Raw genomic sequence first — 20203 nt, 5'->3', positions numbered from 1 at the left:
CAAGAGGTGAGATACGGAACCATGACATATTTCATCACCAGAATCAAGGCCGCATCGTGTAGAGGTCCATCCAATATCTTGCGGCTGGAATCGGCTTCTGCCCTCAGAGGATACAGAGTGTGAGAGATTGAATTATTAAAATGAGATGTTGGAAGACATACTTCAACTTTCGGGAGCAGATAAGGCGTGGCGTTTTTCGGGCCAGCGGGCTAATAAATGTGGTGGAAGCACAAGGGAAATGAGTCGAGGGATTTGTTCCTCCACGGCGCTTTCTGGCAACTCTGCCGTGCAGTCTGGGAGTCCCTGGCAACCTGCGTATGGTCTCTGGCGCCGTTTAGCAACTCCTCGGCGTTCTTCGGCGGCTATTTAGCGGTCTCTGGCATTTTCTTGTAGCTGTTTACCAGTCTCTGGTTCCTCTTGACGGCTGTTAAACGTTCTCTGTTGTTTTGTGGAAGCTGATTAGCATTCTCTGCTATTTTCTAGGAGCTGTTTAGTGCTCTCTGGTGCTTCCTGGCAGCCGTTTAGCATTTTCTGGCGCTTCCTGGCAGCTGTTTAGCATTTTCTGGCGCTTCCTGGCAGCTGATTAGCATTTTCTGGCGTTTCCTGGCAGCTGTTTAGCATTTTCTGGCGCTTCCTGGCAGCTGTTGAGCACTTTCTGGCGCTTCCTGGCAGCTGTTGAGCACTTTCTGGCGCTTCCTGGCAGCTGTTCAGCATTCTCTGCTGCTTTCTGGCTGCTAGTTAGTGCTCTCTGCCACTTTCTGGCAGCTGGTAAGTACTCTCTGTCGCTTTCTGGCAGCTGGTAAGTACTCTCTGTCGTTTTCTGGCAGCTGGTAAGTACTCTCTGTCACTTTCTGGCAGCTGGTAAATACTCTCTGTCACTTTCCGGCATCTGATTAGCATTCTGTGGCGCTCTCTGGTAATCCTGCAGCATCCCTTTGGGTGGATATAGAGCTGGTAGGAAATATAACCCCAGAATTTATGTGGAGGTCATTTTCAGTATTGACGGGTTTTTCGACTTGATAAATCGGAGAACATGGCGGAATTTTGGATTCGTGGATGCCCCTCTCTCTCTCTCTCTCTCTCTCTCTCTCTCTCTCTCTCTCTCTCTCTCTCTCTCTCTCTCTCTCTCTCTCCACACACACACACACACACACACATGTAGTATAATTCATGCAATAAATTTTATAATAAACCAGCAAACAGGAATTGACTGTAAAAATGTACACGAATATGTTTAAAAGATGGTTAATCAAAGTAAATTATATAAATAATATAAAGTATGTACCTTCCATTTTGATTTTAAGGAATTTTAAAGCTTTATTTTGCTTTTTTTATTTATTAGACATTAGACATTTTTAAACTTATATTTTATAATATTTATATATATATATATATATATATATATATATATATATATATATATATATATATATATATGTATGTATGTATGTATGTATGTATGTATTAGGTTCTCTTTTGGCTATTATTGAGTATGAATTTTTGTTTTTAACATTTCACTATTGTTATGATCCAATTTATGATTTACACGTTATATTCTTGAGAGAGAGAGAGAGAGAGAGAGAGAGAGAGAGAGAGAGAGAGAGAGAGAGAGAGAGAGAGAACTCAAAGGATCATAATATAAAAAAAAAACCTAGTGACGATAAACCATAAAAAGAAAAAAGAAAAATAGTTAGCCAAGGAAGTGCGTGTCAGATATGTTCCGTGAATTGATATATAAATATATTTTTTATCACGTGGAAGGGGTGAAAAGATAAGTGCTAAATTATTAAACCGTAACTTTTGCCAGAAACGAGGTTTAGACTCCCTGGCAGAAGGCTGGAAGGAAACCTCCCCTCGTAAGATACCTAACTTTGAGAAAGATGTCAAAAGGGAAGGTTGGGGAGAGAGAGAGAGAGAGAGAGAGAGAGAGAGAGAGAGAGAGAGAGAGAGAGAGAGAGAGAGAGAGAGATTTTAGCTGGGGCAAATGGTTCGTCTAAACCTCCTCTCCCAACTCATTTTATTTTTTAGGACAGGGAAGGACGGTGTATGAGATTTGGGTCAGCCACCCTGGTAGTTGTGAACTGAACTGGATATAGAATTTAGGCCAGAGGCCAAACACTGGAACCTGTGAGGTCATTGGTGAAACTAGATGAAATCAGTCAATAGTTTAGATTAAGAAAGAGAAGAGGTAATGAGAGTTTTCATTTCCGGTGAGGTAAAATATTACCTTGCCGAGGCCCTCAGTTTTCAGATAGTGACACTCCCAGTCAACTAACTACGAGGTACATGAACTGATACTTAGGTCAGCAGAGACGCAGTTGGTATGGAATAAACTGCCTGTATCATTCCTTCTTTCCATACAACATTAAATAATTTTTCTAATTCGTGACACTAAATAACTAAGGGGGTTTGGACTCAAGAGGCTTCGAGTTTAAAACACACATTATTACCTTGATGATGATTTTTCACTGTCCTTATCTCTGTTTATTGTCAAAAAATTATAATATGTGACTCTCACGTATCTAAGCATTAGCTACGGGTATGGAAAATTCTTGGACAAAATAGTGAAAATATTAATATAATGTAATCACTGTAGGTGCTGTAAAATCACAGCATTTCTTAGACAGTCAAGAAAGGTCAACTAATTTGTGCATCCTCATTTCAAAGATGTTTCAGACCTCTGAGCTTCGGAGGTCTCAAAATCTAAAATAAGAGAGCATTAGTCTTAAGTGTGGCTTCTGCATCAGTTAAAATGGAATCTGCTTCAGATACGTGGGCCTTGGCAGAGAGAGAGAGAGAGAGAGAGAGAGAGAGAGAGAGAGAGAGAGAGAGAGAGAGAGAGAGAGAGAGTTTTTTTCATTCAACAAAACATGGATCTGGTTTGTTTTCAACAAACATTTATTTATTTTTTTTTTTGGCTGTTAAAAATTTAAGGATTCTATTCCAGTTAGAATGGAATTGCTTCAAATACGTGGGTCTTGACAGACAGAGAGAGAGAGAGAGAGAGAGAGAGAGAGAGAGAGAGAGAGAGAGAGAGAGAGAGAGAGAGAGAGAGAGAGAGAGATTGAAGCCTTTCATTCATCTAAAACTGAATATTGCACTTAAGATCTGGTTTTGTACATTCAAGAAAACATGGAAAATTTTTTTATTTTTTATTTTAGAAATTTGCTATTCCAGTTAAAAAATTTGAGAGAGAGAGAGAGAGAGAGAGAGAGAGAGAGAGAGAGAGAGAGAGAGAGAGAGAGAGAGATTCTCATTCTAAAACAGTTAGAAATGGGAAAATTTTTATTTTTTATTTTTGTTGCTGTTAAAAATTTGATTCTATTCCAGTTAAAATGGGATATGCTCTCTCTCTATGCCTTGGAGAGAGAGAGAGAGAGAGAGAGAGAGAGAGAGAGAGAGAGAGAGAGAGAGAGAGAGAGAGAGAGAGAGGGTATTTTATAGATCAAACAAGAAAAATTATCTCTTCCACACGTTGCCAAAAAAAAAAAAAAAATATTTATCCAGGCATTCGATCCTCTACAAACATCCAAACCCGAGAAAAAGAATTGTTTAGACAACCTAAAACTCGCCACGGTGCCAAAACAGGCAAATATATGAAAGCGTTTGCTTCTGCAAATGTCTGGCGGACTGTGCAAACTGAAGTAGAAGGAGATGCCTCAGATGTCTAAAGCCCTTCCATTTCAGACACTCGACTGCCGCCGTATAGCCCAAACCGGAAGATATTTCGGAAAACACGACCTGCTTTTCCAGCAGGAACCAAAGGCCAATAGATTTCGGGCGGGCCAGAAAAGTTTGGCCGAGCGAACTTCCTTAATGTCTTCCTAATAAAAATTCGCCATTTAATGTTTCGCGCTTCGGATCAGAAGTTGCCAGCCATTCAGGGCCGCGTTCGTAAAGATCCGATTTTGCCGGACGGTTTTCCGTTCGCCCTCTTCGTCTTCTTCCTTTTCTTCTTCTTCTTCTTCTTCTTCTTCTTGTATATATCTGCTAACGTTTGCGTATTGGCTGCTGATTTCGCACAAATGGATTCCTGTCTTGAATGATGGCTTCTTTCGGGCGTTTGTGAGGTTAGGCATTTATGCGCGCGCGCGCACACACACACACACACACACACACACGCGTACGTACATCCGGTTGTCAGCGTCAGCTTCGGCCTGCAGCGGTTCGTCGCAGTTGAGTTATTGCCATGTACATAACTGAATTGAGGCACATTAGGGTTTTACTATATCTTGCTTAAATCGGTTCGCCTCGTAAATGAAACTCTGACCACCGTAGTAGAGAGTGTCATGAATACTAGCCGAGTGTCATGAATACTATATATAGGGTTTATATATATATATATATATATATATATATATATATATATATATATATATATATATATAAATTAGATTCGTTTCTATTTATTTTTATTTTTTTAACTTGTTTATTATTTATTTCAATTATATTTAATTTTCTAGTCGGAGTGGATAAAAGAATTGACGCGCACCTAGCCCTCTTTTCACGAGAGATCTCTCTCTCTCTCTCTCTCTCTCTCTCTCTCTCTCTCTCTCTCTCTCTCTCTCTCTCATCCACATGCATTTCTTTCCCAGTAACTCCTTTTCGTCCTACAATCATTACCTTGTTGTCATAAACAACCCTTGATGCGGAGTCTCCTCCCGTCGAAACAAGTGTAATTAACGAAAGGAGGCCATTAATTCTCCCAGCGTTTGTTCGGGAAGGGAGGAAGGCTATTTAGCCACATTAAACCCCAAAAAAATGAAAAATAAAAAAACCCCCTCGTTATGTCATTAAAAATTCATTTATGTTATTCCACTCATTAAAGGCGATGGCGCAGTATCTAAGATTTTTTTTTTCTTGGGCATATTTCCTCGTCCCTGTGCCCAGCTTGGCACCAAGTTGCCAAAAATGAGCGGCTGATTTGAAGTCGTCAGTGTCTCTGGCAGTAAATATCCTCAGGCGATGTCAGCGAGGGTTGTTCTGATTGGCTGATGGGCTGGGTCCTCGTCAGCTATTGGTCAGAGAGTTGCAACGTTGCCATTTCTTTAGGAAATTAGGTGTCGGTTTGTCTATAGCTCAGAGCACTGCTATACCAAAAAGAAAATATTATTATTATTATTATTATTATTATTATTATTATTATTATTATTATTATTATTATTTATTTTATTTTTTATTTTTTGCTGAAAAAATAACATGCGTATATAAAAATATATTTTGCTTTAATTATTCATAGGCATCCTCGCACCCCTTAGGAACCGGCTTCGCACCCCGAAGGGGTGCGAGCACCCCTTGTCAAGAACCACTCGGGTTAGAGCGATGTCGACTTATTTATCGTCAGCTCATTAAAAACAGACTTTGGGTTTGGCATGATCAAGGAATTATTATAATAGAACCTCCCTTTTAGTTCTTCATCCAGATTTTAGGCTTCGTAGTGATAAATATTGTTATAGATGTTGCATTATCTATGCACACAAATTATCTGGCCTATTTTTTGAGATGCTTGTGTGCTTGTAGCGTTGTGACTGGTTTATGGAATGGAACATAGAATTTAGGCCAAGCGCTGGGACCTAAGGATAGGAAGATGGAAGAGAGAATATGAACGGAGGTACAGTAAAAGGAATGAAAGGGGTTGCAGCTTAGGGGCCGAAGGGACGCTGCAAAGAACCTTTAGTAATGCCTACAGTGCGCCCCGTTAGTGCACTGACGGCACTACGGGGGTAGTTTGTTTATGTACACATCAGTATAAGTTTAAATACACATACACATGTATCATTAGGATAAGGTTTACACGTAGTTCAGTGTATCTTTGGTGTACTGTATAATTTTAATGGAAGCATATACTCCCAAATATTTTTTTCATGGCATTAAAATAAGTCAGTCTTCGGTGAATGTGGAAATAAACAAGGATTTCAAAATCACTATTTTTTTTATAACCAACAAATTGTTGGTGATTATGTCTACAAATAAGTGATTCAATTCCTCCAACGGATCATTAATCCTCGATGCATTTTGAAAGATTAGTTTTTAATCTCTCTGTACCAAATCATCACTGTACATATTTTTAGCAAGGTGTTTTTCGACGCAAAAATTTTCCTTGCTAGTTTCGTTGATTTATCTCGTCGACAGATTTCCGAAATAAATATTTTCAGAACATATCTTTTGATTTCTTCCTAAAGCTTCTAATCTCTATAATTGTTTTGAACGAGGTGACACGTAAGCCCCAACGACGATGGAGATCCGGCGGTGACGGAATTCTGTTGGTGGGAAACATTGGAACCGACCGTTTTTTTCTCTCGGGAACTTTGTAGACTTCGTAAACCGACAGAATCTTAATAGACAACCCTCTCTCTCTCTCTCTCTCTCTCTCTCTCTCTCTCTCTCTCTCTCTCTCTCTCTCTCTCTGTGTGTAATCTAGAAGTCTTTTAAATCCTTTCATTTTCAAAAAATGAATATTTTTACAATGTGTTTGCGAATATTAAAATTAATATTCATCATTTATATTTCATCTGACATATAATGATACTGATTAGCATTGTTATCTCTTTGGTTATTAAAGGGGTGTTCAGGGTCATATTTTACACATTTAGATTATTAATTTTCTTATCAGTTACACTTTTTGGCGTTTGATTTTTATCATCCTTTGTTCTTGTACCTCCTTCTTTCGTATGTGGGTATAATAATAATAATAATAATAATAATAATAATAATAATAATAATAATAATAATAATAATAATAATAATAATAATCAAACTTCCAAAGAATATTATGGTGTTCATATGCAAGGAGTAACAGAAGGTAATAGGAAACACGGAGAGAAGAGAAGGAATAAATTAACGAATGAATAAGTAAATAGATAGAAATGTAAATGAATTAGCAAAACGAAAGGAGAACTGCTTGAACATTTGAGGTTCGAATTGCGCAACAATGTATATCCCCAATTACATTTATGAGCAATAATGTAATTTCAAACAATGCAATTTAAAAGATTGATTATTCCAGAATACAGTTAACTCATAAAAATAATTGCGGATATCCACTCACTATATACGGACACAGTACGGTGATAACACCATAAAGAAGAATAATATAAAGAAGTAAAACTCGGGGAATCAGATTTTACCGCAGTACTCTTTTATTATATTTCCGGGGAGTTGGAAGTTCCGTCACATTTCCTACCTGATTCCATAAAATCTTGTTCTGTAGATTAAATATCGGTGCGGTCTGGATTCTGGGAAGATTGCGTCGCTCCCTGAGAGAGCAGGTGGCGTCCTGTTCGGCTTTTGTTGGTAGAATGTGTATGTGTGTGTGTATGTATGTATGTATGTATTATATATATATATATATATATATATATATATATATATATATATATATATATATATATATATATATATATATATATATATATATATATATATATTGTGGTTTATATAGGCAACTTTAGAACAAGGGAAATGAAACATTGGTTTTACATATCCTGACCAGTTTCGTCTATATACCTGAAGATGTCTTTGATAGAAAGTCGAAAGCGGTCACGATTGGCACCCTTTGCTTCATCCCGCCCCTGTGGTAAAGTGGCATATATATATATATATACATACATACATATATATAATATTTATATATATATATTAAAAATTCTGACTATATTGATCATTAACAAAGTTTATATGTATGGTAATATGTTCTTTGATCATTAATGAGTTGTTTGAGATGGAGAGAGAGAGAGAGAGAGAGAGAGAGAGAGAGAGAGAGAGAGAGAGAGAGATGAAGAATGTGAGCATTCATAGCACAAAGCCGGCCTCGTATACCGGCAGTATCCGTAGCAAAGGGTAATACGCACATTTTATGCATCGGCTTCTTACGAAATTGGGTTTGAGGCCCTGATATGAAACCGTTCTCCCTGATTTACAGGCCGGGTTTACCCTTTAAGGAGCCTCGTTTCTACGGCACTGTTTACACCGGCGCTTTCTTGTTTATGCGCCCTCGCCGTTCTCGTTTCTCGTTTGTTCACGGGGGCCGAGTCGTTCGTGTTGTCTTATCAAACTCTTTTCGTTTTGGTTTTGTAAGTTTTGGGACGTTTTCTTTTTCTCTTATAGGGTTGCTTCCTCTCGAGTGCATCATCTTTCATTCTGCGTACCGAGCGCTCGCTGCTGCTTCTTCTTCCTCTTCCTATTGTCTTCCGTTCTCTCCACATGGCCAGTTCACCTCAAAATAATAGGATCCATCATTTTGTCTGTGGTGACGTTTCTATCAGTTTTGCCTAAGTCCGTTTTTCTTTCACAGACAACCCTTTCACACACACAGTTCATGTATATATATATATATATATATATATATATATATATATATATATATATATATATATATCTATATATATGTGTGCGTGTTTGTTAATTTGTATTGTGCCATGTACGTAACATATCCTAAGCCTGTGTATTACTTTTAAGAAAATCATTCCTCTCTCTCTCTCTCTCTCTCTCTCTCTCTCTCCTCCTCCTCCTCCTCCTCCTCCTTGTCAGCACACCCTTGACAACCTCCTATCAATCTTCTTCCCACCCCTCTCCTTCCTCCCTCCCCTTCCCCTCACTCCTCCCCTTCCGTCTCTCCCCTACTGCATTCAGTTGCCGTCAGATATTGAAGTCTCTGAAAGAATTTCATCAGTTCTTGGAAAAAAATAAAGGTGATTCTCACAGACACTCCTCCGGTTCTTTTAAATACAACAGTTTTCGAAGGATATTTGTCCTGGAAGGAAGGATCAAGACTATTTCGTCATTTTGTGATTTTTTTAAGTTTTCTGTCCGTCAGCACTTTTTTCTGTCGGCACTTTTTTTTTGTCGGCACTTTTTTCTGTCGGCACTTTTTTCTGTCGGCACTTTTTTCTGTTCGCACTTTTTTCTGTCGGCACTTTTTTCTGTCCTCACTTTTTCTGTCGGCACTTTTTTCTTTTTCTGGCACTTTTTCCTGTCAGCACTTTTTCTGTCCGTACTTTTCTGTCGGCGTACTTTTCTGTCCGCACTTTTTTTTCGGCACTTTTTCGGCACTTTTTTCTGTCCGCACTTTTTTTTCTTTTTCTGGCACTTTTTCCGTCCGTACTTTTTCTTTCAATTATTTCTGTCCGTACTTTTTCTGTCGGAACTTTTTCTGTCGGCACTTTTTCTGTGCGTACTTTTTCTGTCCACTTTTTCTGTCCGCACTTTTTCTGTCCGCATTTTATCAGTCTGCCTCAGATCTTAAAATCTACTGAGGCTGGATGGCTGCAAATTGCTATGTTGACCATCCACCCTCCAACCATCAAACATACCAAATTGCAGCCCTCTAGCCTCCTCAGTAGTTTTTATTTTATTTAAGATTAAAGTTAGCCATGATCGTGCGTCTGGCAACGCAACAACACAAGCCACCACGGCCGGCTGAGAGTTTCATGGGACGCGGCTCATACAGCATTATACCGAGACCACCGAAAGATAGATCTGTTTTCGGTGGCCTTGATTATACGCTGTGCAGAAAACTCGATTGCGCCGAAGAAACTTCGGTGCATTTTTTACTTGGTTTTACTCGGTTTGTATAAGATTTTTGTGTATGTTAAGATTTCTTTTTATTTTTGGGTTGAGTTCTGTGTATACTCTTGAAGGTATGAGCAGAATTTTGACTTATTCTCTGTATGTATTATTTTTACTCTTTAGCTTATTTTATTATCTATTCTATATTCCCTTTCCGCACAGACTCTATTTCGAATTTTGAGTTTTTTCATGTTTTTTTACTTTGTTAAAAAATGTATTTCTTATTCCTAAAATTATCTTTAATTCTTAAATTACTAACAATTCTAAAATAAAATTCTCAACCGAAACTTCCACATTATTTTCTTTCGTTTTTAGATTTCGATTTTATTTGAAATATATGAATAGTTTACTATTTTTCAATATTTTCCTTTATCGTTCCATTTCTTTAAACAATGTTATATATAAGCAATGCTTCTCATCTTGTTAATTTTGAAGGAATATATTTATCTTCCAGCATCCATTTATTATCGCAATTACCGTTTATTATCTTTTCGTAATTCCTCCTTATATATAAAAATCAAATTTATAACCACTTTTCACACCTCAGGTGGTGCACTGTAGGCATTTCTCAGGGATGTGTGCAGCGTGTCTTCGGCCCATAGCTACACCCACTTTTAGCCTTTTACTTGACCTCCATTCTCGATTCCGTTCTCCTACCAAGCTGTCCAACTTCTCTGACTATTACACCCGAGTGCCATTGTGTGGTTTTCTCCAAGTTCCAAATAGAATGATCTGTTAATCTATTAATCATTCTTTCAAGACCCAAGAATGACCCGCTGTCGAACTTCTCAAGATGTCGCGCAATAGGAACCTCAATTGCTCAAGCGGGCATGCAATGCATTGCTACCCTAATACAATTCTCCTTTTATTTGGATAGTTTACTTAAACTTTTGTATATTTTTTTATTAATTTGTTAATTTATTTTTTCTTTTTTTTTTTAATTAGTGATGTCTTGTTTTTGCATTTCGCTTTATGTTCTGTTACATCTTTCTAATGAACACCTTAATATTCTTTGGAAGCTTGAATTTTAAGTCAGTGGCCCTGTGGTATGCTTGTTCCACATGAATAGGGTTCTTCTGAATAATAATGGTAATAATAATAATAATAATAATAATAATCTGAATGATAATGATAATAATAATAATAATAATAATAATAATAATAATAATAATAATAATAATAATAATAATAATAATAATAATAATAATAATAATAATAATCTCTGAATGAAATGAATAATAATAATAATAACAATAATAATAATAATAATAATAATAATAATAATAATAATAATAATAATAATAATAATAATAATAATAATAATACCACTAACGTCTACACTAAATTGTTTAGTTTTCGATGAAGCCAACCTTATAAGCTAGCCTTATGCCAGCATGGGGCCATACCCCCAAGGCGTCCAGTAGTTTTGGGTGGGCGTTTAAGGGTGTGGAAGTCCCCTGGTGTGTCCCTCGGGATTCGTTCAAACCAACGGGGACGCACATTTGAAATGGAGCCAGCACCTCCTTTCTGCCAGAGGACAGAATGTCAGTCTACTTCCTCGTGACCACCATCTTTTTTTTCCCCTTTTTTCCCTCGTATTTTCGGGGGCGTCGAGAAAAATGCGAGGTGGGCGGATGTGACACAACCTGATAAGCCTAAGCATCCGGCCTCTACACATTCTAAGCCTTGGGAGGATCACACCGCCCACGTTTTTTTTTTTTTTTTATTTCTTGAAGAGGTCCCCGCCGGAAAGTGTCAGAATCAGGTTGAATGTGAATTTTATTTTTTCACGTTCCTTACTCTATTCTGAGATCTTTTTGTTGGGGGGGGGGCTGGGGGGGGACAAGGGGGAGGCGTTGATACATTTCAGAATTTGAGAAAGGTTTCTCGTTTTTATGGAACGGTATTTTTTATATTTTGTTTATATTTTTTGTTTATGTTAAATTTTTTTTTGTATGTTAGCGGTTTTTTTTTTGGAATGATCTCTCTCTCTCTCTCTCTCTCTCTCTCTCTCTCTCTCTCTCTCTCTCTATATATATATATATATATATATATATGTGTGTGTGTGTGTGTGTGTGTACAAATACACACACGCCTGTATATACACACATTGTGGCTATTACAATTACATAGGTATCTGGTAAAAAGTGACCAGTAGATTCTATATATATATATATATATATATATATATATATATATATATATATATATATATATATATATATATATATATATATATATATATATATATATATATACTATATATCTCTATGTATGCAAAGATATTAAACTGTATTTAAGCATACACGTTGAATCCCACACACCAGAGAGCAAGAGTCCAGGATGTTTGTGTGACGTTGGGGATGCCAAGGACTTGTGTTTGTGTTGGGGGGTGAGGAGAGAGAGAGAGAGAGAGAGAGAGAGAGAGAGAGAGAGAGAGAGAGAGAGAGAGAGAGAGAGAGAGAGGGCCCGAAATAGCAGCAGCAGCAGCAGCGGCAAGGCGCGTCTGAAAAATGCAATCAAACTCGATAACTTGGCGAACAGCAATAACTTTGTCGTCCTTTAAGCTGGAGATATGTTCCCCCAAAACAAATTTCTAGTTTACAAGACAACGAAGTTACCCTTATTTCTCCGAGTTTAACAACTTTGATTGCAACTTCTTCTTCTTCTTCTTCCTCTGTTTTTTTTTTTGGGGGCCGGAAGGGGGGGGGGCGCTTTTGTTTTTATTTTGGCCTGTCGCTGTTTTAGTCTTTGAAGGGTGGCTGAGTTTCACACACACAAATACATACATACATACGTATATATATATATATATATATATATATATATACAGTACAGTATATATCTGATTACTGGTACTGCCCATGTGATTGTGACGTTCGTCAAGTTTCCGGCGTTGAGTTTTGACCTGAGTATCGCCTCAAGTCTCTGCATATATTCTCTCCAGATCGTGTCCTTCACTTCTTGGTGTTTTATATCCTCCTCCTTCTTTTATTCCTAGGTATTTGTATCCTGTCTCATCTATGTGTTTGATGCTATTCCCGTCTGGTGCCTAATCCCTCCAGTCCTTGCCACTTTGCCTTTTGTATGTGGACTAAGGCGCATTTTTCTATTCCAGACTCCATCCTGATGTCCCCAGATACAATCGTTACAGTCTGGATTAGGGAATCTGTTTCCTTGACGCTCTTACTATACATCTTGATGTCGTCCATGAACATCAGATGGTTAATTCCGGGGCTGGGCCCTATTCATATGGAACGAACCCACCAAAGGGGCCACTGACTTGAAATTCGAGCTTCCAAAGAATCTGGTGCCCATTAGAAAGACGTAACAGAAGGTAATGGAAAATGCAGAAAGAAGAGATCTCACTTATTAAAAAAGGAAAAAAATGAATGAAGAAATTAATAAATAAATAGATAGAGATGAATGTATAAATTCTTAAAATGCAAGGGGACTCATGTCAGAGCAGTAATACGTTTCGTCTTGGCTTGAAGTTCCGAAGTTCCATTCGCGAGAAATCGTCAGTAGGAAGGCTGTTCCACAGTCCTACGGTGTGAGGAATAATAATAATAATAATAATAATAATAATAATAATAATAATAATAATAATAATAATAATAATAATAATAAAATAAATTTTATTATTATTATTATTATTATTATTATTATTATTATTATTATTATTATTATTATTACTTTGAAACTTAGAAGATCGACACTAAGGGAGATTTACCAATAATAATAATAATAATAATAATAATAATAATAATAATAATAATAATAATAATATCATAATAATAATAATATCATAATAATAATAATAATAATAATAATAATAATAATAATAATAATAATAATAATAATAATAATAATAATATTCTGTTCCACAGTCCAATGGTGTGAGGAATAAAGGACCTCTGGAACTGAGTAGTTCGATAGCGAGGAATAATAATAATAATAATAATAATAATAATAATAATAATAATAATAATAATAATAATAATAATAATAATAATAATAATAATAATTTATCATTATTATTATTATTATTATTATTATTATACTATTCTGGGACTTAGAAGTTCGACACCGAGGCACATTGAATAATAATAATAATAATAATAATAATAATAATAATAATGTAGTTCCTCTTTGAAACAACGCAATAGCCTACGTCCGACAATCTTCAAAGGCGGCGTCACGGCCGCAGCGCGAAATACGGCGTGCAGTTCCCGTGGACTTTCTCTCCCCGGCTCCAAGCGCGCGCGAGAGAGAGAGAGGGGAGAGAGACCCCATTATCAAGAATGGCGTTCCTTAACAATCCGATAATACTATCGCCGCCTTCCATTATCGGAGAGGTGGTCCGCCGTCGCCACATTTCTCCGAACGGCCGAATTAACAAGGGGGTCAAAGTCTTTCTCGCATTATCGGACAAATAGTATTCGGTTACCGGGGGCAGTCGGAATGAGAACGAGAGAGAGAGAGAGAGAGAGAGAGAGAGAGAGAGAGAGAGAGAGAGAGGGATGGGGGGAGGTGGAGGGGGGCTGGAACTTGTTCGCGAAGGGCTTCCAATATTGCTGGTTAAGCAGCTGGTTCGCTGACAGAGAGAGAGAGAGAGAGAGAGAGAGAGAGAGAGAGAGAGAGAGAGAGACCTTACCTTACAGACCTTACAATTCGTTCAAGGTTGCCCCAGGTCCCTCAGTGTGAGGCACCTTTGATGTCTACCAGAGAGTTGCTATCGCATCTTCCGGTATATTTTGCATCTTCCAGTCTTGGATGGTCTGGGATGCATCTTAGATATTTGTCGAGCTTATTCTTAAACACATCTACGCTCACTCCTGTTATGTTCCTCAGATGAGCTGGTAGCGCATTGAATAGACGCTGCATTATCGATGCTGGTGCGTGGTGGATTAATGTCCTGTGTGCTTTCCTTAATTTTCCTGGTATAGTTTTTGGCACTATTAATCTACCTCTGCTTGCTCTTTTGATAATTTTAGTTCCATGATGTTTTCGGTAATTCCTTCTATCTGTTTCCATGCTTGAATTACCATGTAGCGTTCTCTTCTCCTTTCAAGACTATATAAATTTAAGAATTGTAGTCTTTCCCAGTAGTCAAGGTCCTTAACTTCTATTCTAGCTGTAAATGACCTTTGTACACTCTCTATTTGTGCAATATCCTTTTGCAGTGTGTGGGTACCATATTATATTGCAATATTCAAGTGGACTACGTACGTACGTTTTATAAAGCATAATCATGTGTTCAGCTTTTCTAGTTTTGAAGTGCCGGAACAACATTCCCATTTTTGCTTTGCATTTTGCCAATAGAATTGCTATTTGATCATTGCATAACATATTCTATTCAACATCACACCAAGGTCTTTAACTGCTTCCTTGTTTGTGATTGTCTCATTATTAGGTCCTTTATATGCATATAGCATTCCTACTTTATCACCATAGTTCATTGATTCAAATTTATCAGAGTTAAATACCATCCTATTTATCTCTGCCCATTTATATATTTTGTTTAGGTCTCTTTGTAGCGAGTTCCTATCTTCATCACAAGCAATTCTCTACTTATTCTTGTGTCATCTGTGAAACTTCTTACTACTGAGTCCTTAACATTACTGTCTATGTCTGCAATCATAATCACAAACAGCAATGCAGCTAACACTGTACCCTGTGGTACACCGGATATTACCGTAGCTTCATCCGATTTCTCATCGTTTGCAATCACTATCTGTTTTCTATTTTGCAAAAATTCTTTTATCCATCTTCCTACTTTGTCAACAATGTTATGTTTTCTAATTTTTTCGCTAATATATTATGATCTACCTTGTCAAAAGCTTTTGCAAAGTCTAGGTAAACCACATCTGTATCTTTTTCATTTATCATATTTTTATATATGCTTTCATGGTGGACTCAACAGTTGGGTTTGTGTACTTTTTCCGGGTACAAAACCATGTTGTCCTATATTGAACAATCTATTTTTCATTAAATGTTTCATTATATTTTTTTTCATTACCCTTTCATATACTTTCATAATATGAGATGTCAGACTCACAGGCCTATAATTACTTGCCTCTAGTCTTGAACCACTTTTGAAAGTAGGAGTAATATATGCTAATTTATGCTCATCATAAATCTTGCCTGTATCTATACTTTGCCTTAATAATATTGCTAGCGGCTTTGCGATTGAATGAACCACTTTCTTTAACAATATGGCAGGTACTCCATCTGGTCCTGCTGCTGATCCATTTTTAATTTCATTAATAGCCTGCACAATATCGGCTTCTGTAATATCTATATCTGATAAGTATTCAGTATTTTCATCTCTTATTTCTGTATCATTATCTTCATTGTCAATTTAGGTGTAAATTCACTCTTATATCTTTCTGCTAATATGTTACATATTTCCTTTTTCATTCGTTAATCGCCCTTCAATTCTTAGAGGGCCTATTTCTACTCTTATTTTATTCATCTTTTTTGCATATGAATAAAAATTTTAGGGTTTTGCTTGATATTTTGTAGTGTCATTTCTTCTAGGTTCCATTTTCATTTTCTTTTGATTGTATAATCTTTTGTTCTGCATTTTCTATCTTACTTTTTAGTTCCATCACTTTCCATGCATTCTTTTCTTTTGCAAGAGCTTTTTCCACTTTCTAGTTTTCTGGAACAAGATCCTTCTGTCTCTTGGAATTCGTGACTGATGCTTACTTTTTTCTTCGGTATATATTTTTCCACTATTTCCTCTAATATTTTATATAATATATCGGTATTTACCTGTATATCATCACTTACAAATATGTTTTCCCATTCTTTGTTTAATTCTTCATTTATTTTTGACCAATTTATATTCTTACTATAGAAATTGTATTTTCCATATCCTTCCCATTTTTCGTCTCTTGCTTTTCTTTGTTTTCGTATGTTCTGGAACGGACTGTTAGTTCTATGACATTATGGTCCGAAATACTCGTGTTATATACTATTATTTCTTTAACATAGTTCACCTCATTCACAAATACTAGGTCTAAAATATTATCCTTTCTTGTTGGTAGGTGATTTATTTGCTGAATGTTATGTTCTAGTAGCATATCTAATAGCTTTTCAAATTGCCTCTTATCTTCTGCACTACTATTGCTCTCTTTTTATATGTATAAATACAACCACAGTCTCCTATTCGTTCTTTCCATTCTACAAAAGGAAAGTTAAAGTCTCCGGTTAGGAGTATAGTCCAGTCCTTGTGATTTCTACATATTTCATCCAATTTTTCAATTATTATGTCAAACTCTTTAGTATTAGGGGTCTATATATTACAATGTTCACTAATTTTTCAGATTCAAATTCTACCGCTATTAATTCACATTCTGTGTTACTATATTTCACAGATTTTTCCTTGATTGGCATCTCTCCCATATATCGCGGTTCCCCCTTGATTTCTATTTTTCCTATCTGATCTATAAGTTTGGAAACCCTTTATCTGGTCATCATTACCAGTCTCTTGGGAATACCAGGTTTCACTTATATTCAATATTTCTATTTTTCATTTTGGGTTAGTTCTTCTAAGAACTCTATCTTTCTTTTGAGTTACTCGAAACTAGACCTTTGCTGTTCATCACTATGATTGTTTGCATATTATCTCCATTATCTAATATGGGTAATAATAAGGATTTTCCCATGTCTCTTTCCTGTTCTGATATGTTGATCTTTTTTCATTTCCAGAAATTCGTACATTAAAAATCCAACTTTTCCATTATATTTGTTCTTCCAGCTTCATATTTATTCACTTTGTGCATAAACCTGCACTTATCTCCATATCTGCACCATCCCCTTGCATCATAGATACATTGAGAGAGAGAGATATGAATGCAGATGGAAAATAGCAGAGAGAGAGAGAGAGAGAGAGAGAGAGAGAGAGAGAGAGAGAGAGAGAGAGAGATATGAATGCAGATGGAAAATAGCAGAGAGAGAGAGAGAGAGAGAGAGAGAGAGAGATATGAATGCAGATGGAAAATAGCAGAGAGAGAGAGAGAGAGAGAGAGAGAGACCTTACCTTACCTTACAGACCTTACAATTCGTTCGGGTTGCCCCAGGTCCCTCAGTGTGAGGCACCTTTGATGTCTACCAGAGAGTTGCTAACGCATCTTCCGGTATATTTTGCATCTTCCAGTCTTGGATGGTCTGGGATGCATCTTAGATATTTGTCGAGCTTATTCTTAAACACATCTACGCTCACTCCTGTTATGTTCCTCAGATGAGCTGGTAGCGCATTGAATAGACGCTGCATTATCGATGCTGGTGCGTGGTGGATTAATGTCCTGTGTGCTTTCCTTAATTTTCCTGGTATAGTTTTTGGCACTATTAATCTACCTCTGCTTGCTCTTTTTGATAATTTTAGTTCCATGATGTTTTCGGTAATTCCTTCTATCTGTTTCCATGCTTGAATTACCATGTAGCGTTCTCTTCTCCTTTCAAGACTATATAAATTTAAGAATTGTAGTCTTTCCCAGTAGTCAAGGTCCTTAACTTCTTCTATTCTAGCTGTAAATGACCTTTGTACACTCTCTATTTGTGCAATATCCTTTTGGTAGTGTGGGTACCATATTATATTGCAATATTCAAGTGGACTACGTACGTACGTTTTATAAAGCATAATCATGTGTTCAGCTTTTCTAGTTTTGAAGTGCCGGAACAACATTCCCATTTTTGCTTTGCATTTTGCCAATAGAATTGCTATTTGATCATTGCATAACATATTCCTATTCAACATCACACCAAGGTCTTTAACTGCTTCCTTGTTTGTGATTGTCTCATTATTAGGTCCTTTATATGCATATAGCATTCCTACTTTATCACCATAGTTCATTGATTCAAATTTATCAGAGTTAAATACCATCCTATTTATCTCTGCCCATTTATATATTTTGTTTAGGTCTCTTTGTAGCGAGTTCCTATCTTCATCACAAGCAATTTCTCTACTTATTCTTGTGTCATCTGCTGAAACTTCTTACTACTGAGTCCTTAACATTACTGTCTATGTCTGCAATCATAATCACAAACAGCAATGCAGCTAACACCGTACCCTGTGGTACACGGATATTACCGTAGCTTCATCCGATTTCTCATCGTTTGCAATCACTATCTGTTTTCTATTTTGCAAAAATTCTTTTATCCATCTTCCTACTTTGTCAACAATGTTATGTTTTCTAATTTTTTCGCTAATATATTATGATCTACCTTGTCAAAAGCTTTTGCAAAGTCTAGGTAAACCACATCTGTATCTTTTCATTTATCATATTTTTTATATATGCTTTCATGGTGGACTAACAGTTGGGTTTGTGTACTTTTTCCGGGTACAAAACCATGTTGTCCTATATTGAACAATCTATTTTTCATTAAATGTTTCATTATATTTTTTTCATTACCCTTTCATATACTTTCATAATATGAGATGTCAGACTCACAGGCCTATAATTACTTGCCTCTAGTCTTGAACCACTTTTGAAAGTAGGAGTAATATATGCTAATTTATGCTCATCATAAATCTTGCCTGTATCTATACTTTGCCTTAATAATATTGCTAGCGGCTTTGCGATTGAATGAACCACTTTCTTTAACAATATGGCAGGTACTCCATCTGGTCCTGCTGCTGATCCATTTTTAATTTCATTAATAGCCTGCACAATATCGGCTTCTGTAATATCTATATCTGATAAGTATTCAGTATTTTCATCTCTTATTTCTGTATCATTATCTTCATTGTCAATTCTTGGTGTAAATTCACTCTTATATCTTTCTGCTAATATGTTACATATTTCCTTTTTTCATTCGTTAATCGCCCTTCAATTCTTAGAGGGCCTATTTTCTACTCTTATTTTATTCATCTTTTTTGCATATGAATAAAAATTTTAGGGTTTTGCTTGATATTTTGTAGTGTCATTTCTTCTAGGTTCCATTTTTCATTTTCTTTTGATTGTATAATCTTTTGTTCTGCATTTTCTATCTTACTTTTTAGTTCCATCACTTTCCATGCATTCTTTTCTTTTGCAAGAGCTTTTTCCACTTTCTAATTTTCTGGAACAAGATCCTTCTGTCTCTTGGAATTCGTGACTGATGCTTACTTTTTTCTTCGGTATATATTTTTCCACTATTTCTCTAATATTTTATATAATATATCGGTATTTACCTGTATATCATCACTTACAAATATGTTTTCCCATTCTTTGTTTAATTCTTCATTTATTTTTGACCAATTTATATTCTTACTATAGAAATTGTATTTTCCATATCCTTCCCATTTTTTCGTCTCTTGCTTTTCTTTGTTTTCGTATGTTCTGGAACGGACTGTTAATTCTATGACATTATGGTCCGAAATACTCGTGTTATATACTATTATTTCTTTAACATAGTTCACCTCATTCACAAATACTAGGTCTAAAATATTATCCTTTCTTGTTGGTAGGTGATTTATTTGCTGAATGTTATGTTCTAGTAGCATATCTAATAGCTTTTCAAATTGCCTCTTATCTTCTGCACTACTATTGTCTCTTTTTATATGTATAAATACAACCACAGTCTCCTATTCGTTCTTTCCATTCTACAAAAGGAAAGTTAAAGTCTCCGGTTAGGAGTATAGTCC

This window comes from Macrobrachium rosenbergii, chromosome 47 (genome assembly GCF_040412425.1).
Source record: "Macrobrachium rosenbergii isolate ZJJX-2024 chromosome 47, ASM4041242v1, whole genome shotgun sequence".
Classification (NCBI taxonomy): Eukaryota; Metazoa; Arthropoda; class Malacostraca; order Decapoda; family Palaemonidae; genus Macrobrachium; species Macrobrachium rosenbergii.
This window is presented reverse-complemented; position numbering follows the sequence as displayed.